We start from the raw sequence: 23482 nt of genomic DNA on the forward strand, positions 1-23482 counted from the left end.
GTTATGTTTTGTCAGTACTGTAGAGTTCAAACTCTTTCACAGTATCTCTCCATCTGAGGCGGCAGCGTGCTCTCTTACCAGCATCAGGAGCTCAGGACCACAGGATGGTGCGGGCTGAATGCACTGCCGTCAAGACAGCTGTGCTAGTCACTGCAGGTGTGGTTCTTTTACATACGGCATTTCATGTTCTTTACTAGAATGTTTCAACAGGGAGTTAATTAACTGAGTCAATTCACATTTAATAAATATGATGCTTTGTTGAAAAGACAGTTATAGGCAGAATATAAGCTGTGAAGACTTTAAAAACGGTTTCATTACTGAAATTTCTGTAGGGAAGATACACAGTTTATCTTATTTATTCCTCTCTTTTAAAGTAACAAAGAAACAAGACAGAAAAGGCAGAGGATGGTTTCTGTTCTTCCTCTCCGCTTGCAGGTGCCCTCACCTCCAGTAGCATCCATCCAGACACCAGCACTGACACTGGCCGTGCTCAGAACTGCCTCAGACCTGAAGACACAACTGACAAATAGAAGGGGGCCACGCCCTGTTACAGCAGGTGCTCTCACTTTGTGGGTCCTTATGTAACTGCACCATGTTAATCAGGATCACCCGTTCTACATTGTGTAGCGCTGCTGCGGTGTCTCCTAGTTACTTGTTTCTGTAAGTATTCATGTATTATTCCCCAATGCGTGGTACTACACGCCTAAAAATGCTTTTTTCAGATGAAAAATAATTTGCATTTAATATAATAAGTCTGAAAAAAGGGGCAAAATGTTCTATCCTGGTCCCGCTACTCAGAGATAATAATTAACAATTTAACATTTATTTTCTGTTCTTTTCGTCAGTGTGTATCAGCTCTGTCATAAAAACCAGTGAGCACTCTGTCCCTGTTTACTATGCGGAGATCTCCATTTTCCATTCGGCTTATTACATGTTTTTCTACAATATTCTATCTCCCCTGGCATGATTTTTAATGACCAGTGTAGCATTCTGTCTTAAGGAATGCATCGTCCATTTTACTTCGGACTTAAATAAACTTTTAAATTCCAAGTATACTTAACTGAAATACTGAAAAGAGAACTGTGGTGGTACAGGAAGGCCCCTAACTCCCTTCCCATTATTTCCTGAGAGTAAAAGCTGTGGAAAATTTGGTATATATATTTCATGACCTTTATGCATATGAGATACATATATATACACATATGAGAAATCAATGTATAGGTGTGAGTATATATGATTTATTTAAAAATGAGACCATACTATATGTTTTTCTGCAGCTCGCTTTATTCACTCAGGGGTATATCATAGACGTCCTCCCACTCCAGACTCACCCGGTCCTTTCAGATAGATTGGAGGGGTCTCCTGATGTGCGGGTGTCGTCTCTTGTCCACGGACACATTTGGTGGGAGAGTGCTGTGGACAAGGCCCTGGACCACGGCGAAACGCCGGCTCCCTCAGCGCCCGCAGCTCGCCTTGATTTACCGTAACATTGTCTTAATGGTGGACAGTTAAGTTTTCTCCACTTTCCACTGTCAGAAAGAATGTTTGACTTGCATCCTTCTTGTACAGACATTCCTGTGATCTTGTATGTATATTCCTTTAGTTAAGGCTTCTGGAAATTTAGTCCCTGGATGTGACACTTACATTCATCACAGACTCCTTTCAAGTGACTCTAGAAATTCCTTCTCCATTGGGGAATGAAAAAATGCACAATTACTTATGTAACCAATTCTCTATCGCTGGATATGATTTCACTTCAGTTTTTCTTCCCACCTTTGTAAACAGTGCTGTGTAAATGCCCTGATGGATACATCTGTTTGGACTGATTGTTTTTTTTCTAAAGGAAACGATTCCTGGAAGTGGAGTTGAGTCAGTGTGTATGTACGTTTTTCAGAGTTTACATATCCATTGATATGTCATCCTCTGAAAAAGTCGCTTATGATTTGTTCTCACACAGATGGACACTAACTAGAATATCTTAAAAATATTCACCAATATGATAAGCAAAAGTGCTTTTTCATTGTTTTTGTTTGCATTTGATGACCAGTGAAGTTTTGAGCTTTTTCACTCATTAGCCTTTTGAATTTTTTAAAATGAATGATTCATTTTGTCCTTTGCAAACATTTAAGTGAGGGAGCTTCTTGTTGCTTTGTGACAGCTCTTTGTATGTTATGAAAATTTACTTCGTGACTTCATCAACATGTATCACAGAGCTTTTTCTTGTCATTTCTTTCCTTTCATTTTGTTCAGAAAGTTTTTTATTCTTGTTGTGGCTCAAACTACTCTTAAGATAGTAAATGTCTTCCTTATGGGTTTTGTCTTTGACATTCTTAGAAATACTTCCTTATAATGGAATAAATCTCTTCTGTAGGTTTTTTTAATCTCTAAGGTGGTGATTGTAATAGTACTTGTTATAGTGAGGAGAAGTTGAGTTAATAAGAGCAAAGGGTTGTATTTGCTGTTATTAGTACTTTTTAATATTTACATCACTATGTGCAATTTATCTTGTGGTCATTATGACAGGAATAGAATTTATTCTTTCTAGGTGATTCTGATTGTCCCAGGACAATTATTGAATTCATACTTTTCTCTTTGATTTGAAATCCCACCTGTACAAAATAATTACATACACTAGAGTCTCTTTTTGAACTCATGGTTCCTTTCTGTCAATCTCCCTTCCTTACTCCAGCACCATATCTTACATATTGTAAAAATTTATTTAATCACTGGCAGTCTGATTTTTTTTTTATTCTTTTCTTCCATCCCAAATTTTCTTGTCTAGTATTATGACTTTATTATTCCTGAAGAGTTCCAAAATATTTTGTTCAAGTTAAAAAAAATCAGATTGGAATTTTCATGGGAGTTTTTAGTAAGTTTTGAACTATTCTTAGGAGAACTTACATCTTTACAAAACTGCTTTCCTCCATGCAATATGTTTATGTCTCTACATTCATACCTCTTACTTTAACACTCAGTATAGTCCTGAAGTTTCTCCATTTAGAACATGGGCATTATTTTTGAATTTATTCCAGTTTATTGTTTATGTTTTTGTTAATTTTGTGAGAATTTTTTGCTATTATATATTTAAATGCTTAAAACTGACATTTAGAAAGGAAGATTCGGTTTGTCAATACTCAATTTGTAACTTGTCATTTAAAATTGTAAGTATTAAGCACTTGTTCCAGAATCCTTTCTTTTCTGTTTTTAAAAATTTGTTTCCAAGATTCTCAAAATGGTCATAGCTAAGTAGTAGTATAGGTGGGGAGACAGATGGAGAGAGGTAGTGTGGCTCATGTACAGACTGTGAGCAGTTTCATGGCTGCCTTTAGGCTGGAGAAGCCGCAGAAGAGCCCAGGTTAGACCGGGGGTGGCTTTGTATGCACTTGAAAGCCAGCTTTCCTGCCTGTATGGTGAAGCCTGGTGGGCGTGGCAGGTAGATGATCAAGGTCCGATGGAGGTCATTGGCTGCACAGAGTGCTGTGTCTGTGAGAACTGTCTAACATTACCATGGGAAATGCTTGGCGCCAGGAACACTGCAGGGGAGCTGGGGAGCCTGTGTGTTAAGGATTTTCCAGTCCTGGGAGTGGGAAGAGCAGACTCTGCATTCAGATCTGAGTTTGAATTCATCCTCTTTAGTTTACTGGTCCTCTGACTTTTGTCAAGTTATACATCCTCTTTGAACTCCTGTTTTCTTGTCTCTCAAAACAGGAGAATTACGGCCTGCTGCTAGAGTGTTTGATCAGTGTAAATGATTTGTGTCTATAAGATGGCCACGTACAGCCACAATCTCAGTGAGAAATGGGTTGTCGCCTCTTCTTCTGCAACTCAGTGCTCGATAAGACATCGGGGGAAAGCCAGTCCCTAATTTGTTGTGATGCAATGAGGAACAAAATTAACGTCTTGCTTTTCCCTAGCAGTATTCTTACTTCTTTGTTTCATTTACCTCTTTCCTCCTTTACTCTCCCCTTTCACCTCCTCCACCAAAAGAGACTGAGACTGTCTGAGAACACTAGATTCAAATTACTTTAAATGTTGGCTCATCCCCATGAAATTACAGTGACATTAAAAAAAATCTGTACACATCCCAGACGATTATATTTGATTTATACACACACACACACACACACACACACACAATCAGGATGCCTCCCGTTTGCTGAAGGAGAAGGACCACTTTTTCTGAGTTTTCATTCACTGACCGTGAGAGGAAAGTCTCTTAAGCAGAAATTCACCTGGCTTCGTGCATGGTTTTTTAAATTGGATTTCTGCTTTGTGTCCATAGAAATATTCTCCTATTAGAAGAGGGGAAGTGGAGACATAGATATTCTGCTGAGATATTGGTGTCATCATATTTGAGTTGGAAAGGACTTATGACAGCATAGAGTTGTAACTTTTTATGGGTGAGAATCCATGATAGTGTAACTTGGACAAGAACCCGGGTCTTCTGTCTTCGTGTCCACTTGGATGAAGAGGCAACTGGGTGGGGGATGGCAGGGATCCTTCTTGCTTGAGTTCCAGGGTCTTGCTAGTTTTCATTGTTCAGCTGCCTTTAGTTTATGTCCATGTGGCCTCTCATGGGAAGGTCACTATGTCCTGATAGATTGAGTTTCTAATCAGCAAAAAGGTCTGGACCCACTAATGGTTCCCAGAGATTTTCTGCTGACCTGCTGACACTTTATATACATGAGACCTAAGAAATTGCTGGATATAAAATCCTTGATGTTATCGTTTGCCCTCGAGTTCCATAGGAATGGAGTGCTGTCTCAGGCTGTCTAAGGCTAGATCTGAACAAATATAGGGTGATAGGCTGCGCAGCTGGACCCTCCCCAGTCTAGTGGGATTTCCACCTTAGTTTTTAGAATCAGGCAGATTAGTTCAAATCTTGCCTTTACCATTTATTAGCTTTGTGACCTTGAGGAAGTAACTTTACTTTTTTAGGGACCAATTTTCTTTATCTGTAAATAAGTTCAGTATTTATATTAGGGTTTTTGTTTTAGAATTGAATGAATCAATTCCTTCATTTATTCCTAAAATACAGATCACATGGTTCTATGCTGGTGCCTTATTAGTTGATTACTAAGGGACTCAGCAGTGAGAATGTGGGTGAGGACCCCTGGATAATAGAGCTTATATTCCAGGATATGCTTGTAAAAGACTGGATTGCAGTGGATTTTTAGTAAATGTCCACTCCATTCCTAATCCCCATTGATTGTGTATATATCTTTATACTAATATATGAACAATTTTTTATTGCAATTTAAGTCTCTGTAGTATTTAAAGTATGTAGCTATAACAAAAATACGTGAAATAAAATTATCTGACTTTTATTTTCTTTTCAATAAGCAAAACAAAATAAAATAGAAAAGAAAAGAAAAAGTTTTGAAGGAGTAGAAATAATTTTATTTCCGTGGAATCAACTCCCTATGTTAGGTTTTTCGGTTGTGTTCTTAAACAGCATATAAAATTGACAGGTTTTGTGTTCAGTGTTGATAGCTGGGTGAGTATAGTTTCTTTTTGTGGTTGTCTTTGATGAATTATTTGCACTAGATCATAAGTAATGTGCATGTTACATATTGGAAACGAGGAAAGAGTGGAGACATACTACCTCCAATGCAGTCATTTTGTTACCGAGTCCAAACTCATTCTGCTCACCAAATGACAGGCCAATAAACCGGGAGATGAGGTGTTGGAGCAAGGAATAGTGACTTTATTTGCAAAGCTGGCAGATCCAGAAGATGGCAGACTGATGTCCTGGAGAATCATCTTCCACAAGTCAGAATTGAGTCTTCTTTTATACTAAAAAGGGGCGGGGTTTTGATTGGTTGTTGGAAACTTCTTGCTGTATGAATTGCTTCTCCTTTGAATCTGCTGTTCTTGCAGCTGTCCATGCGGATCAAATCATGTTGCCCCTGTGAAAACTCCAAAAAAAAAAAAACAAAGGTTATTCTCTATTTTGCAACTTGCCATCTCTACATAAGTGCAGATGAATTAGCATCCTTCAAGATCACGGCCAGGAGAAGAGGCTGTCCTGGATATTTCAGTCTAAAGGCAACTTTCTTTTACAAATGGTGCAGAGCTAGGAAGTCTGAGCCTAGAAAACAGGGCACAGGGTTAAAGCCAAAGGAACAGACCTAACATGGGGTCAAAATTGTTCTTTTCTATTACAATTCCCTTTTCTGCTTCATAGATAATTTTAGTAAGAAACATGAGCAATTTTGTATTTTTGCTTCTTAATAACCGATAAGTGGGCCAACTATATTTTTGTGAGCAGAGATGCTGTGCGGGCATAGGGGTCACAGCACACTCTTGTTGGGGGTGGCCGACCCTGAAACATGTCTGATGCCACGTGAGTGTTGGTGAGGGTCCCCCTAGCCAGCGGCACTCTTCAGGAAGTAGCATATGTGCTTTGACTTCTTGAGACCTCATTTTCGGCTGCAGGAAATTTTTTCAGATACTGCGATTGAAAAATCACTCCAGCTGGGGATAATTAGGGAAAAAAGGAAAAGGAAAAGTGTTTGGAGTAGAGTAGAAGAGAAGGACATAAGATCACGGAGCCTGAGTGCTTGGCAGCGGGGCCTCGGGAGAGAGGGGAGCAGAGGTGGGGAGGGGCCTGACCCCGGAACCAGCTCCTGCACCTGTCCCCGTGCCCAAGCCACGTAGCTTCCAATGGGCCTGGGACACCTCTCTGGGCTGGATGTCACCCTGTGCAGAACCTTGAAAATCGAATGTAAGGGGTGGGCAGCACTCACCTAGGGGGTCACTGTGGATTTCAGTCAAGTCCACAGTGCCTTTTCTGGTCATGTGCCTTCACTTGTCCTTTATCTCAGGATCTGAGGAGGAGGAGAAAGGAACTCAGGTAGAGATCCAGGAAGATATCCGACTGTGTTAAGAGAGGACAGACACAGTTACAAGGGGACCGAGGACACTTGCAGCAAAGTAAAATGACTTCACAACTATTGCTTCAGAGCTGCAGGTGTGAGAGAGCCTAAGCCTGTTTCAGAGTGCAGGGGACAAGCGGAAAGGAATGGCAAAATTTACACTGAAAATTGAAATTTTGTTAAATAGCCTGCTACTGTTGCTTGTATCACTTGAATGAATGCAGGCATAATTCTGTGGGCATTTATATGTTCACTCAACCCCACCAGCCACTCTTGCCCCCATCGGGGATGAGCTTTCTCAAGCACAGTTCACCTCCTGCTTCGGTGGGCCACGCTTCGGGTCCTCGCCTGGGGCCGGGCTGCTGCAGGGCACTGAGTCCCAGAGGCACGGCCTGTGATACACGACAGGAACATCTCTGCTATCGACTGAGGGCCTCCTTTTCCCCCTGCAGTGTAAGAATTCCGGTGACTGAGTTAGAAGCATGTTTCCAAGCTGTCCGTGTTCTCGGCATCCAGAAGCGGAGCCTGGAAGCTTCCGAATTTCTCCAGAATGCAGTCTACATTCACCTTCGGCAGGTGAGTGTATGTCCTTACACAAGTGGAGGAATTACTGCAGTTTTCCTGGAACTTACTCACCACTAGTCCATCTGATTTTTCTGTGCTAGGATTCAGTATGGCCTGCTAAAAAATCTGGAGTCAGATCTTGAAACCATGATGAAGAGGATTATTTATTTTATTTCACTATATGATAATCTTTACTTTCAAAATTCAGAATTTTTGGTTCTTTCAGGCATTTTTGCGGGGGTTGGCAAAACAAATTTGCTCTTACCGTCTTTGCGACCTGTTGCTTTGTGCCTCTCACCTGTCTTCTGTCACTTGTGAGGCAGTTCCATTTGTGACCCTGTCCGGGTTGTTCATGTTATACAACATAAAGTCGGTAAAAGTACAGTCCCTTTTACTCCGAAGACATTCCACAAATAACTCCTTAAATCTGGGTGTGGTTTTAAGAAGACAGAATCATTAGAACATGTAATTGCAGGTTGCTAGTGCAAAATCCCCAAATCAATAGTCTAGCTCAACATCTAAAATCTTTCTAATCTACCTTGGATTTGTATGGATAAGTGAAGCAATTTGCTAAGAATTGAACATCAGGTTTAGAATACAGGCTGGTGTAGCTCAGCAGGTCCTCCTGAGCCAGCGCTGTGCCAGAGGGCGGGGCCGAGGGAGAGGGCGGGGCTTAGGGAAAGAGGAGGGCCAAGGAGGAGGGGGGTCCTGCCCTCCGTGAGCTGACAGTTTCATGGCAAACACCTTCACCATGTGAAGAACTTGGAGTTTCTTCAAAGAACACTAGGTTTGAAAAGAGTCATAAAAGAACGGGAGTGACAAAATCCAATTTGTCTCAAGTAGGGGAGAGCAGCTGGAAGGCCACTTGGGAGACTCGTGAGTCCAGGTGGGCAGTGTTGGTGGCTTCTACCTGAGCGGTGGGACAGTCAGTGGGACAGTCACCGGGAAAAAACGAACAGATTTTAGGCATGTTTAGATTGTAAAAAGGAAAGGATGAATGATGTCTGTGAAGGTAGGATGGAGTAAGGCCCAGGTTTCTGGGTGGATTAATGAGGTAAATGATGGTCCTGCTGTGCTCTGAGGAGGGAAAGCTGCAGAGGGAGCTTTGGGGGAACCCTGATGAGTTCAGCTGTGGATAAAGTGAAAGGCTGTTAAATGTGTGGTCTGGGAGCTCAGGTGAGAGCCAGTAGCGAGTAGGGGGAGGGGAGAGAGACGTTCAAGTCATTTTGTCTTGTGAGCATACAAATACTTATGAGTAATGATACACTTACGCCTCTATATTCTGGATTTAACACCCATTAACATTTTGTTATATTGACTGCAGAGGTTCCTAATATTTTTTAATAGAAATAAAATAAATAGAAACAAAATAGTGGAGTTAATAAACATCTTAGAGTTGATGTGTGTCCTTCTATGTATTTTGATACCTCATCTGTTTATAACCATAATCTATAAAAAGTTAACTAGTTTAGCATAAGTGTTAAACAGAGGGACGTGACACACAGTTTTGGGGCTTGAAGCTGATCTTCTCGGGCAAATTATGTAGCCTCTCTGTACCTTTGTTCCATCTTCTGTGACTGCCCCCGGGCCCCTCATCACAGATGATTTCCTAGACTAGATGATGGGAGGGAGGCTGCTGAAGGGAGTAAGAAGTGGCAACTGCTAGGGACACAAGAGAGAGACAAAAAGAGATTAAATTCAATAAACTCAGTACAAACAAATACTCTCAAAAGAGAAAGAATCCTGCAGTGTTTTGAGCCACTTAGCATAAGGGAAACAAAATCACGTGGACCCAAAGCTCTTGAGCATGTGAGTATTGTGGGTGGGAATGTGTCATCAGAAAAGGGTTGAGAAAAGGTCTCTTGGTTTCCCTTGACGTTTCCATTAAGGATGGGGAGCAGAAGTGAAAACCCTCAGCTTCAGTGGAAGCTGCTGTTTTGTGTGAAACTGACCAAACTTTGGAGACCAGTCATCAGCGGTGCTGGCAAATGAAGGGATTTCGGGATTGGGTGGGGCACTTGCTGTGACTTCCAGGTGACCTACTGGCTGGGGGCTGTGAGGCGGGCAGTAGGTTTGCAGGGAGACCCGGGCATAATCCCTGGCTCTGAGGCTGCTGGTCTGACTAGCAGACCTGGGCACAGGCAGTCCTAATGGGGCAGCTCAGGATGTGGCCTGGGACACCTGCCGTGCTGAGGGGGAGAAGAGCATTTCCCTGAGGGGGTGTCCCTGCTGAGAGTGGAAACATCCTCCTGCAGGGGAGGAAGAGCCTCTGAGCAGGGTGCTGGTTGCACAGGCAAGACCACCCTGAGCACTGAGGGTTTGGGGAGCCGGAAGTCACACAGTGGCCCGAGCAGCCTTGTTCCTGAGAAACTAGAGGGAGAAGAGGCTGAAAAGTCAGGCTAGGGTCAGACACTGTGGTGGGTTATGAGTGACAGTAAAGGACTGGTCAGGCAGGCACGAGAGAACCCTGTGGGTGTCCCAGCTGGAGCGTCACGTCAGAGGGTGGAGCTGAGTTATAGACTTTGCCACTTATTAGCTGTGTGACTTTGAGCAAGATCACCCCAACTCTCTATATATACCTTCATATGTAAAATGACACAGTGACAAGCTCGTGTCATCAGAAGGCTTAGTTTAGCTCTGATCCTCTGTGTCCAGTACTGTCAGTGCTGCCCTGCAAGTTTCTGCAGTGGCTGCTCTTACCCTGAGATGGGAGGGCATAGAGGGACTTTGTAGCGCCCGAGGGCAGGAAGGGGTTGCTTTAAAAACAGACATGTAGCCGCCTGCAGCTGCAGGCCTGCAGGCAGTTTGGTTGATGGTCCTGGAGAGGACTTTGGAGGCCTTAGCATCGTCATAAGACTTGTTTTCCCTTGGGGGCCAGAATTGCCTATGCAGATTAATGTGGAAAATTTGGGCTTCTGGCAAAGCTGTTTTCAGAGATGGTAATATACATAACATATCATAGAAAATATAATGCTTTTATTTAATCTGTGGGACTTTGCAGCTGTTGGGAACACCTCTGTTGGCCTGGTCTCCACGGAGGACACTAGGGGTCGGCAGAGCGTGCGGGAGGGCAGGTAGCCTGCAGTGCTGCTGCGGGGTGTTCTCCCGAGTAGAGCACTCTGCTGAGTTGACTCTTCTCTGAGTTTGGTTGCCAGATGAGCAGACAGCAAATTAATGAGTTCTGGTGGGATTGTATAATGACAGAATGAAAGAGGGACCCGTAGTTTTTCTGGACTAGAACACGCTTTTGGTTCCTGATCCAGTGTGTTCCATTACAGAATTGATGAGTTGTGTCTATTCTGGGACTTGTCGACTGAAAGAAATGTGTAGCCTGAAAGTTTAGAGTTACACTTTATTAGGCGGGAGGACTCGAGGCGGGATTACAGCCTTCAAATCTGTCTGAGGGACTGCTCCCAAGAAGTAGGGGAGGATCTAGGATTATATAGGAACTTTACAACAAAGACCAGGGAGTTGGAACAATAAAAGATTGCTTGTTATCTAAAGAAATCCAGGCATCTCAAGTTAAAGAATTTAGTGCCTTTGTATGTATCATTTGACCTCACTGGATTCATTCTTTAGACAAGCACCTAGCTATCTAGGGCAATTATCCTGTCTTCTTATTCTCAGTCTGTTCAGAGGGCAGCATTGTGAGTGGCTGTAGAGGCTGGGCTTCAGGTCTGTCCGCACTGGGGGGTGGCGGCAGCCTTCATGACTTGGTTTCAGCATTCTTTGTTTACTGACATGGTTGTAGTATTTTAATTCACATTGTAGTATTTTCATTCACAGACTGATTGTGGATAATCTGGAAACTTGCAAAGGAAACGAGGTGGAATTACTGCAGGTACTTTCTACTTTAATAAGCCGTGTGCAAACATAAACATGGAGGAAGCATACATTTGAATTTGGTGGTGTAGGGAAGGGTTTCTGCACATTACAGGAGAACGCAAGGCAGAATATCTCTTCTTTGTTGGCAGGGATGTGGGTCAACCTGTCTTTTCTGTAGCGGTTTCTGAGAGCACTTTATGGTAATTAACAAACATTGACAAACGGTGGCACACTTTGCATTTAAGAGCTGACCTGTGCAAACGTGTATTGGACAGGTGGATTTCATAGGCAAGTGGTGAGGTGGATTGGAGAGAGGTGTAGCCCAGGCCTGGGCTCAGATTCAGGTTTAAATCGCCATTTCCTCACCAAAGGACCTTGGACTAGAGTGTAACCTCCATTAAACTGTTGGTGAATCTGTGAAATATGCATTATAATATTCGTTTCTTCCTGGGTTTCTTGTAAGTTTAAACAGTATTATAACACACATGAAACACTTAACAGGCACTTAGCAGTGTTCACTTTGTCCTTCCGCCCCGCTTAGCGTGTGTTACAGCCGTAAAGGTAGCATGTGCCTGTTGAGGACGTACTGGTAGCCCCTTGAATAGGTTGTGAATTTGGTGATTTCCTTTAATCCTTGAAACTCTACGTGCCATGGGCAGTTATTTTCATGAACAGATGAGGAATCTTAGGGTAAAGAAGACGGTGTAATTTGCCCAAAGTCAGACCATAATTTTGGGTGCAGGGGCCTCTGTTCAGCATGGGCCCCTGGGCTTTCTGCCCTCTCCGTTCAGCACCAGAGCCAGACGTGGAGTCGCCTGTCTCCCAGCCCAGAATATCCGGCAGGCAGCAACACAAACCTGGACCTGTTCTGCTTAAGCAAAAACTCCGGAGGGGAGGCAGGTACTAAAGGGATAAATGTAAAAACAGACGACTGTAAACTGTTATCAGCTCAGAGAAGGAAAGGAACACGCCTCGCCGTGCAGAGCTGGGAGCTTTCCCTTCGGGGCTGCTCTGGGGGCATTCATTTCAGCTAAACAAACTCCGCTCCTGCACCAAGGCATGAAGGCAGGGTGCATGTAACCAGGCTGACTGTGCCTCGTTGATCATATTCATTCCTAATCCAGTGTCAGCTGTCACGGGCACTTACCTAGTAAACAGATGTCGGCCATAATCATCACGCACTTTGCTTGGTAGTTTTATTGGCCCCACTTTTGAGATGAGGTAATTGAAGCTGGGGAGTTTGCTGCATGCCCGTGATTACCTTGGAAATACCCCCACTGGTCTTTCAACCTAGACTGGTGTGGCTGTTACATCCCAGCCCTGTGAATGGCATCGTGTAGCTTCTACCAAGTGGCCCAAATGACTGACATTGATTTTCTTAATCCGTAGGAAATGGTATGTAACAATAAGAGAAAAGGTGGTAAGAAATTCTTTGGAAAACTAGAACAAAATCCAATACTTCCCCAGCTGGGGTAGCATACCCAGTGTCACTCATCCCACTCACCGCCTGGCACCTCCTCCCTCCCTACTCCGTGTTCAGAAGCCACGCTGAGCCTTCGAAGAACATTTTGCCTCGTGACACTGTTGACTAAGACCTATGACCTCTCTGTCTCTGGTTAACTCTCTCTTCAAGGCCATTTAAATTTTATGCAGGCTCCTCCACTCCGATGTAAGAAAAGACTCTTTAAACTTCTTGATGAAGCTCCTAAATGAAGATCTTGTGAAGGAAACCTAGTCGAAACCTGGGAGGTTTGCACACAGTGACTGCATGCAACCTCAGCACTTTGTGAAGTTCAGAATCAGAGGGGTGGGAGACTCAGGAAAGGCTTTTTAAGGTAGAAAGGGGAAAGTGAAAGGATGCAGGCTGTGTGAGACTGAAACATCTCGGTCCCAGCCAGCAAGGCACCTGCGTTCAGGATGGTGTATGGGGAGTACAGAGTTCTCACAAAGAAAGAAGTGGTGGGATGGGAGGGAGGACAGATAGATTCTTTACTAGGGAAGGAAAAAGTGGGCTGAAAATTTCCTGGTTGAATAAGAGGACTGTGAAATGATGTGCTTGCATTTTGGAGAGAAGGGTTTTGTGGGGACAGGCCTAGGAGAACGCTCTCTGGCTGGGGAGTCAGCACAACAGAGAACCACAGAGAACCGGGCTGACCTCAGGGCCCCTGCTGGGGGAGGGGCTGCCCGCCATTTTGGTCCTGGGGGCTACTTCTGTCCCTTAGCTGGGGCCTCAGAACTCCCTTCACATCCCAGTCCTGTTGATACAAGAAAACATAAGTGGGGCATGGGAAGGGCTGTGTCCCAGGCTTTGGTTGAGCCCCTGGAATGTGCCCCACCAGACGTGGGTCCTTGGCTTCATGCAGGAAAGGTTTCAAGAGCAAGCCACTGTTGAGTAAAGATAGATTTATTCACAGAGACACATTGAAAGGCAGGAGAAATGACACGAGGTGTGGGGGTTGGGTGCTCAGATTAAAAGTAGGTACACACTCCACAGACAAAGTGTGGGCCTTCTCCGAAGAGGGAGAGAGAGTGATGACCGCAAGGTGGCGCTGTGTTGCTGGTTTTCATGGGCTTGGTTGTTTTATATGCTAATAATTAGAAGGAGCAGCCTAAGGGCAAGGGGCTGGGATTCCCAGGGAGTTGGCCATTTCCCACCGTTTGACCTTTTGTGGCTAGCCTTGGGATGGCCATGGTGCCTTGGGGCGTGTTATTCACCATGTTACTATTACAACGGGTGTATAATGAAGCTCAAGATCTGCTAGAAGTAAAATCTCTTCATCCTGAGCCTCAAGGCCTACTGGGGGTTGAATCCTTCACCATTTTGATGTTAATTGCTGTGGCCTTCATTGAATGGCTGTGCTCTGGCCCCTTCCATCCTGTCTCACTGTGTTGACACAGAGAGAGCAAAGGCCGGGCCCTGCCTGTGCTCCTGCATTTAACAGGGAGAGGGGTGGGGTGGGCTGAGGATGACTCTGAGTGGTGAGAAGGATGTTTCAGATTTTCCCACGTGGGACATGGGGACGTGCCAGCAGCCACCGCAGATTTATCTCACGGGCATTATCGCTTGTGTCACTCATCTTTTTCTATTTTTCTTTCTTTTTTTTTCAAGTATTTAATCTAAATTTAACATCAGGTTTTCTTAGGAAAGAAATTTCTCTTTTTCTTTTCATTGGGGCTCTTTTGGGGGGGGTAGGTAATTAGGTGTATTTATCTGTTAGAGGAGGCCCTGGCGGTTTAACCCGGGACCCCGTGCACGCTAAGAACACGCTCTACCACTGAGCTCTACCACCCGCCCCATCATCTTTTACTTTTTGCTTTAGCTGCCAAGAATCTTACGGCTGAATTTCTAGTCGGCCTTTAACACTTACCCTGACTTCATGGCATTCGTTTTTATGAGTTTACTTCCCCCTGGTTTCATTTAAGTATTGAATCTCCATTTTCTTTTCACTCTAACTTTTGTCTTTTTGTTGTTATGGTTGTTAAGCTGTGTTAAAAATTGTTTAATTTCTCTTTTAGCAGGAGGCTGAAAGTAAATAAATATGTAAACAAACTTATCACACTTAAATGTTTTATACATTCTAAGCTGTTTATTAGTTACTTAAAAACCGAATTGAATACTGAAGTGATAACATTTTAAAATTATTTTTTAACATTTTATAAAAGTATAGCTGATTTACAATATGATATAAGTTTCAGGTGTACAATAGTTGCACAATTTTTATTGTTATGCTCCATTTATAGTTATTGTAAAACATTGGCTATATTCCCTGTGTCATAAGATACATCCCTGTAGCGTGTTTATGTTGCATGGAGCAGTTTGTATAAGAAAGTTGGGTAATACAATGTCTGGGGCGTGGCTCTGTTTAACCCATGTTCCCGGTCACCCTTCCTGTCAGATCCCAGGCCCTCACTCCTGTCTGCAGGGGAGCAACTGGAGGCAGCCCTCATCAGCGCTGGCAACACCCTCTGAGTGGCAGTGACAGCAGTGACTCTGTGTGGACGTGCAAAGTGTTGTTCCAGGAGCTTTACATGCATTTCTGCATTTAATAATTAAAGCCCTCCTGTGAGGAATCATTTTAGGTTTTTAATGAATAATACATTTTATTTTGATTTTGAGAGTTCAAACTTCCAGAAAATTTACTGGAATAGTACAATAAAGGCTTAGATACAGTTCACCTAAAAGGGCACTGTTTGCCCTTTTGTGTCTGGCTTATTTTAGTATAAACTTTCAAGGTTCATCCATGTTGTAGCCTCAGTCAGTACTTTATTCTTTTGGTTTTATAATATCCTTTTTCTTTTTTTTTTCGTTTTTTCTCTATTTAAAAATATTTTCATTGAATTCTAGTCAGTTTATAATGTTGCATCAGTTTATAATTTTGCATCAGTTTCTTGTGTACAGCACAACACTTCATTTATATAGGAACATACATGTATTCATTTTCATATTCTTTTTCAACATAAGTTACTATAAGTTATTAAATATATTCTCCTGTGCTATACAGTATAAACTTGCTGTTTACTCTATACATACTCAGTATCTGCAAATCTTGAACTCCCAATTTATTTCTTCCCACACCCTCTCCCCTCTGGTAACCATAGTTTGGTTTCTATGTCTGTGTGTCTGTTTCTGTTCTGTAGATAAGTTTATCTTTTTGTTTGTTTGTTTTTTTAGATTCCACATGTGAGCGATCTCATATGGTATTTTTCTTTCTCTTTCTGGCTTACTTCACTTAGAATGACATTCTCCACGTCCATTCATGTTTCTACAAATGGCATTATTTTATTATTTTTTTAATGGCTGAATTGTAGTCTATTGTACAAATATACTACAACCTCTTTATCCAGTCATCTGTCAGTGGACATTTAGGTTGTTTCCATGTCTTGCTATTGTAAATAGTGCTGCTCTGAGTATTGGGGTGTAGGTATCATTTTGAATTATGGTTCCTTCTGGATATATGCCCAGGGGTGGGATTGCTGGGTCTTATGGGAGGTCAATGTTTTGTCTTTTGAGGAACCTCTGTACTGGTTTCCACAATGGCTCCACCAAACTGCAACCACAGTGTAGGAGGGTTCCCTATTCTCCACAGCCTCTCCAGCATTTATTGTTTGTGAACTTCTGAATGATGGCTATTCTGACTGGTGAGATGTGATATTTGATTGCAGTTTTGATTTGCATTTCTCTGATAATGATATTGAGCATTTTTTCATGTGCCTATTGGCCATTTGTATGTCTTCATTGGAGAAAAGCTTCTTTAGGCCTTCTGCCCATTTTTGAATTGAATTGTTTGTTTTTCTTTCTTATCAAGTGTAAAAGGTGTTATATATTCTGGGAATTAAGCCCTTGTCAGTCTCATTTATTGCAACTATTTTCTCCCATTCCATAGTTTGTCTTTTAGTTTTGCTTACTGTTTCCTTTGCTGTGCAAAACCTTGTAAGTTTAATTACATCCCACTTGTATATTTTTGCTTGTATTTCTATTGCTTCAGTAGACTGCTCTAGGAGAACATTGCTGAGATGTATGTCAGATATTTTGCCTATGTTTTCTTCTAAGAGGTTTATAGTGTCTTGTCTACATGTTTAAGTCTTTAAGCCATTTTGAATTTATTTTTGTGTATGCTGTGAGGGAGTAGTCTAACTTCATTCATTTACATGCAGCTGTCCAGTTATCCCTACACCATTTGCTGAAGAGGCTGTCTTTACTCCATTGTATGTTCTCACCTCCTTTGTCAAAGATTCAATGACCAAAAGTTTGTGGGCCTATTCTTGGTAATTTTGTTTATCCATTCATTGATGGATGGATATTGTTTGTAACCTTTGTCTACTCTGAATGATACTGCCATGAATATTGATGTGCAAGTTTTTGTGAGAATATGTTTTCATTCTGTTGGCTGTACAGTTGGCCCGCCATATCTGTAGTTTCCACTTCATGGATCCAGATGGCTGATTGTAAAGGGACTCAAACATCCTTTGATTATGGTATCCAGGGTGGGGGGTTCCTGAAACCAACCCCCCGAGGATACTGAGGGATGACTCTACATGTAGGAGTGGAATTGCTGAGCCATATAACTCTAACCTTTTGAGGAAACACCAGACTTCTCCAAAGAAGCTGCACCATTGTCCCTTTCCACTGGCCGCAAATGAGGTATCTCTGCCTCCTCAACGACACTTGTTATTGTCGATGTTTTGATTAAAACCGTCCTAGTGGGTGTAAAATGAGAACTCATTTTGATTTTGATTTGGTTAGTGATGCTGAGCTTCTTTTCATGTGCTTATCGGCCATTTGTGTATTTATTTAAATCCTTGGCAAATTTAAACATTGGGTCGATTTTCTTTGTATTGTTCAGTTGTAAGCATTTTTTATATACCCTGAATACTAGTCTCTTCTTAGATACATGCTTGGCAAAATTTTTCTCCTATTCTGCAGATTGTCCTTTCACTTTAGTTTTTTTAAGCATTAAAACAATTTCTTTACAGGGGAGGTAATTAGATGTATTGATTTATTTTATTTTTCTTGCTAAGCATGCACTCTGTCACTTGATATACCCCCTTCCCCTGTCATTTCACTTTCTTGATGATGTAATTTGTAACAAAAAGGTTTTAAATTTGATGAAGTCCAGTTTATCTGCTGTTTTCTTCTATCACTTGTGCTCTTCGTATTGTATCTAGGAAACCAAAGCCTATCCTAGGACCACAAAGATTTATACTGTGTCTTCTTTTAGAAAGTTTATAGGTTTAGTTATTACATTTCTGTCTGTGATCAATTTTGAATTAATTTTTATTTATTTAAAATATGGGGGTCCAGATTCCAGATTCATTCTTTTGCCTGCAGATACTCAGCACTCCCTGCACCATTTGTTGAATAGACTATTCTTTCAATGGAGTGTTGTTGACACCCTTGTGGAAAACTGACTGTAAATGTAAGTTTTTCCCCCTGGGTTTTTATTATGTCTCATAGATTTATTTATCCAAACTTATGCCAGTACCATTCTGACTTAGTACTATAGCTTTTTAGTACCCTTTAAAGTGAGTCCTCCAACTTTGCTCTGCTTTTTCAAGATTGTTTTGGCTGACCTGGGCCCCTTGCACTTCCATATGAATTTTGGGATCACTTTTTCAATTTTTGCAAAGAAGTCAGCTGGAATATTGATAAGGATTCCACTGAATTTGTAACTCACTTTGGGGAGTCTTAACATTTTTAACAATATTGTCTACCATTCCATGAACATGGGATGTGTTCCATATATGTAGATCTTTTAAGTATTATTTCGGTGATACATCAAAATATTCAATGTACAAATCTTGTAAATTTTTGTTAAATGTATCTCTCATTTTATTTTTAATGCTGTTGTAAATGGAAAGGTTGAGCTTCTTGAGGGTAAGACTATATATTAATTTGTTTATTTCTAGGATTTCTACACAGCAAATACCCTAGGTTTATATTTGCTACATAAATCTATCCACAACTCTTCCCACACCCATGTTATAAGAAACCAAGACCCAGGTTAAGCTACCTGAACACCTATGTGGAAGTGAGAAATGAGACCCTTGGGTGGGGCTTTGTGAAGATGATACTGAGAGCTTATTTAGGATGGCTTCATCTTAAATTCCTTTAAACAACACTTTTGGTGTAGTCAGATACATTAAGATCATGCCCTTTTGATGTGCAGAGGAGCTAAGACTATCATTTTCAAATAATTTCTAGTGAGAGTGTTGTACTTGAAATCAAATTTGCATCAATCTTTGAAGATACATGTTTCAGGAATTTTGACTAAAGAACACCTGTCTTTATTCATTAATGACAACTAAATTCTCAAGCAACATGTAAGAGTTTGAGCAAACTGCCCCAGCCCCGTAGTGCTGGTTGGCTGCAGCTGTAACTGGAGTCAGTGCTTACCTCTCCCATCACGCTTGGGCTGATCTGCTCAAAGGTGTTCGTCCAAATGTTTGTCTGTAGTCTGTTGGACAAAGCCATAAAACATTGAGTTAATGTTGCTGGAATGCGATATATTCCTATTAATATTAAGTAAGCACATATTGAGTGCTTACTGTATGTTGGGAATTGTCCCTCAGCCTCACATGTATATTATTTCACTTAAAACTTCATATATTTCCTTGTTATTCTCACTTTACAGATAAGGAGACTGAGAATTAGGTCTTCTGTATTTTGCATGGAGCTCATTATCAATGACAGGAAGTTGTAAGAAAAAAGATATTGATTCATCCTGAGAAAATATTTTTCTGACCGTCAGCAGTGAAGAGGGTGAACACTGAAGAAGGTGATCATTGTTTGAATGAGACGATCCCCGGGTTGTACGGAGTCAGCATCCCTGTCCTGGACACGGCACGTGTAGATCTGTGTGGTGGGTGAGGCGGCGAGGCCGCGCAGGGAACGCGGATGCCGGGCCATTGGGCTGTGCTCAGGCCCGGTGGGGCTTTCTCCTAAGGGCAGTGGACCGTCATTGACAGATTTTTAGTAGGGGAGTGGGGTGCTCTCGTAGATCACTTTTGTCTTGTAGAATGCTTAGAAACATTTAGAAGGCTCTGCAGGAGGTGATGTGATGAGTCAGATTAGGGTGGCTGCCAGGTGTAGGAGTGTAGAATTTTCAAGTGGTTTTCAGTCCCAGTTTTGTGGCTGAGTAGCTGTGTCACTTTGGATGATGCACTCAAGGAAGTAAACAATTTATCTAATCAATTGAAGAAGTGATGTACCGACTTCCCAGGACTGCTGTGGCGATCCAGTGAGATAACTTGTGCACAGTGTGCAGCGTGGTCCCCAGCACACAGTCAGTGCTGAGTGAGTGCCAGTGAGTACCTGGTAGGTCAGGTGTGGGTGGTGGGACTCGGTGACTGAGGAAATCTGGGCCCTGAAGGTGGGGTCCAGTCACATCTGTGAGTGATGGGCCTGAGCTGGGGGAGGCAGGGAGACCTTGCCCCCCGACCAGGGGCCCTGGGTAGGACGGCTATGGGAGGAGGACCGTGAAGTCAGCTCTTTGCAGGTGGAGCTCGAGTTGCCTTTGAGACATCTTAGTGCATTGTCATGAGCTCAAAGAGGAGGTCTGGGACCGGGGTGTGAATTTTCCTATAATCTTAATCCCTGAGGACACCGAGGTATTGATCACTGAACGTGAAGACATACTTTACAGGACAAGTGAATAGTAGTATCATCTCTGTCATCAAAGCTCACATCTCTTTATTCATCACAAGTTTGCTATTGGGTACTTACAGAGCTCACTTCACCGCCATCCCCTGGGCTCAGGCTCCACAGTAAAGAGCTGGTGAGCCTCCCTCTTTTCCAGAAGAAGACACATTTAGCTGGTAGAATTCTGTACCTCGCCAGACTTAGAATTTTAGTTTGTTGTTTTAATTCTATTTTCTGTTAGCCATCTCCTGACAGGAGAGACGTTTTACCTCATGGACATATTTCAATTAGCTGTTACTGAGAATTGCTGATCTGATCCATAGTGTAAGTATTATATTAACCTTGTAGAGTATTTATCATTTTTCTGTCTTTGCCCTTTAATTTTGTATGCCCCTTCAAGTCTCTATCCTATTTGGGGCCTTATTTTTTTTAATTAAAAAATGTCTATTTGCAGTTAAGAAAACAAAAGAAAAGAAAAAATACACATGATAGCTAAACTTAGAAAATATCTAGTGTGTTTTCTGTCTCGGCAACGGAGGGTTCTAGAAACTCGTGAAAACCTTCATTACACAAGTTTCTTAAAATGCTGATTAAGAAATAAAACCTTCCTTCTTCATCTTTCAAGCTGCACAGCTAATTGTGAAGAAAGTGAGGGGAAATCCTCAGAAGCCAAGACAAACCAGAAAGCAGGGATTCTGGGTGATACGCGAGCCTTAGAAGCCCTGGGGTGCCTGTTGGCTCCTGTACTGAGTTTCAGTTGCCTTGATTGGAGGGTAGGAGGTGAGCCCGAGTCCTCTCACACTGGGAGTTGGATGACTGATCATATGTAAAGCCAAGCCCATCCCGAGTAGCATGGTTTACTAAAGGGTTAACTATGAAAAAAAATTCCTCAAGGTAAGACATTAAGGAAAGTCAATTTTTTTGGAAGAGGGGAAAAATAACAAATCCAAAGTAAGGATATAGTTTAAAGCTCTTCTGGCATGAGAGTAACCACAAACTCCTGGCAGAGAATCACAGCTACTCCTGGAATGAGAAGCTGTGGTTTGAATGAATCAGTGAGCAGTCATTCCGAAAAAGGCCTCCAGAGTCTTGAGGATCAAGATACTTGACTGCAAACACCTGTCTTCCAAGGTCTCAATCAAATAACCAGAAAGGTTTTAAAGGAAAGAAGCCATAATCATAGTTCTATTTCTTAACATTACTTTATGCTAGGAATTCAGAGGTGACTATGGAGTTGTCTCCTCTTTTATGGACCTTACCTTCTCTTTGGGGAGACAAACTGACATATTTGGGGAGCTTGGTGGAGGGAGGTGATAGTCTGTTGCAATTAGCCAGGAGAGGAGATTAAGAAAGCAGTGAAGGGTGGGTGAACTTTTTAGCTAAGGACATTCTTGTTCTGCTGGCTCTTAATTGCAGGCTCAATGAGCAGTCACTGGAGGGAATAGATCTTACGGAGGATGGACTTAGCTCAGGCCTCTTTAGAATGGACACGTGAACCTGGAGAAAGACAGTCAAATCTGTGCAGACATTAAAGTTCACTTGAACGTGCTCCATCCCTGAGCCAAAGATAGGACAAATATGCAGCACTTCTTAAGGACAGAGGAGTGGTTTTTAAGGTTCTCCAAGAATGAAGCCCAGGGAACCGAGATGGCCAGTTGTCAAACTGTGACTTTGCTCTTTGGACTGTGTACCCACCAAGGGTATTGGCCTTTTATACATTTCCATTTCTCTTTAATACATGTCAGGTGATGAGGACGTGGGCACAAGTGTTTGACATCTTGTCGAGGCGACTTTGGGTACCTGCATAGAAACGCGGGCACGGCTACAACTGCGTCACAAATGTTGCCGCCCATCCCGCTCCCCGGCTCCGTGATCACGGCAGAGTGGTTCCTTGTTGACCTGTCCATCTCCTCTGTGACATCATAATCCATGAAAAGACCGGAGAGTATTAACTTGGCTTTTTTAAAGTCAAAGGAAAAGATCTAATATGGAGTCAGATTTGTTCTTTCCTATTTCAGTATTGCCATGGAGAAGACAGTTTGGGCAGCTTTTTGTAGGGTCCTCGAGGCTTTCTCTCTCAGCCTCTGGGGGTCTCTATTGAAAACCCTTCATAGCTGTCTGGCCTGCTGGAAAACCACTCCGACTGTTTTGCCCTGAAGATGTGTTCAGTTTATAACTCATCTCTACTCCTTGGAAAACAACTCAATAAAAACTCAGTTGGTTTTCCACCAGCCATGGGCAGGGGTGAGGGATACCTTGTTATTAATTCATAAAATAATAATAATAATAAAATAGTAATAATAAAAATAGTAATAATAATAATAATAATAATAATAATAATAATAATAATAATAATAATAATAATAATAATAAAAGAAGTCTTAAAACAGCACTGGGCACATAGGTGAGTCAATAAATGCTTCCTGGCTTAAATCAAAAGTGATGACTCAGTGATTCCATGGCTGCTGTGTTTGCTGAGCTAGTTACTCCTTTGCTCCATTACACATTTTTTTAACTGAAAAAGAAATACATGCAAATGGTTAAAAAAAATTCAAACAGAGCACAAAAATACACAAGTGAAAGAAGTTTTCCCTCATCCTCTCTTCTTTCAGCCCTCCCTGGAGATGCCACTGTTTACTATCCTTTGGGTGCTTTTCCAGATATGCTATGCACATTCCCACCTATGTATGTAAATTCCTTTAAAGTTTTAGTTATTTTTAACTTAAAGGGATTTAAATCCTCATGTGGCTTCTGCCTGGGTAATAGAACAGAACAAATCTGACTCCATATTAGATCTGTTCCTTTGACTTTAACCCTATGCTCTGTCTCCTAGGCTTCATCTTGCTTGTAAAACAATGTTGCTTAGAGCCTGAAATATACAGGAGAACCTATTCTGAAGGCTCTGATCTTTAAGTATATTTAACACATTTTCATTCATAAAAAGATAAGAAATTGCAGAATAGAAAATAACTTTTGTTTTGTTAGAGGTTTACAGAGATTTGACCCAGGCAGATAGCTGCAAGAACAAAGGATTCTAACAAGAAGGAATTCCTACACCAAGAAGATTGCAACAACC

General features: G+C 42.0%; 1 protein-coding gene across 1 annotated transcript in view; it reads left to right on the forward strand.

Moving 5' to 3' along the window:
* LOC141578895 (uncharacterized) overlaps window positions 1-23482 on the forward strand; it is a 137484-nt gene that overhangs the window by 50806 nt on the left and 63196 nt on the right. The window contains exon 15 of the mRNA XM_074372695.1: window positions 7331-7454. The gene's annotated coding sequence lies outside the window, so the exon portion shown is untranslated. The remainder of the gene's footprint in view (window positions 1-7330; window positions 7455-23482) is intronic.

The sequence above is a fragment of the Camelus bactrianus genome, chromosome 1 (genome assembly GCF_048773025.1).
Source record: "Camelus bactrianus isolate YW-2024 breed Bactrian camel chromosome 1, ASM4877302v1, whole genome shotgun sequence".
NCBI lineage: Eukaryota > Metazoa > Chordata > Mammalia > Artiodactyla > Camelidae > Camelus > Camelus bactrianus.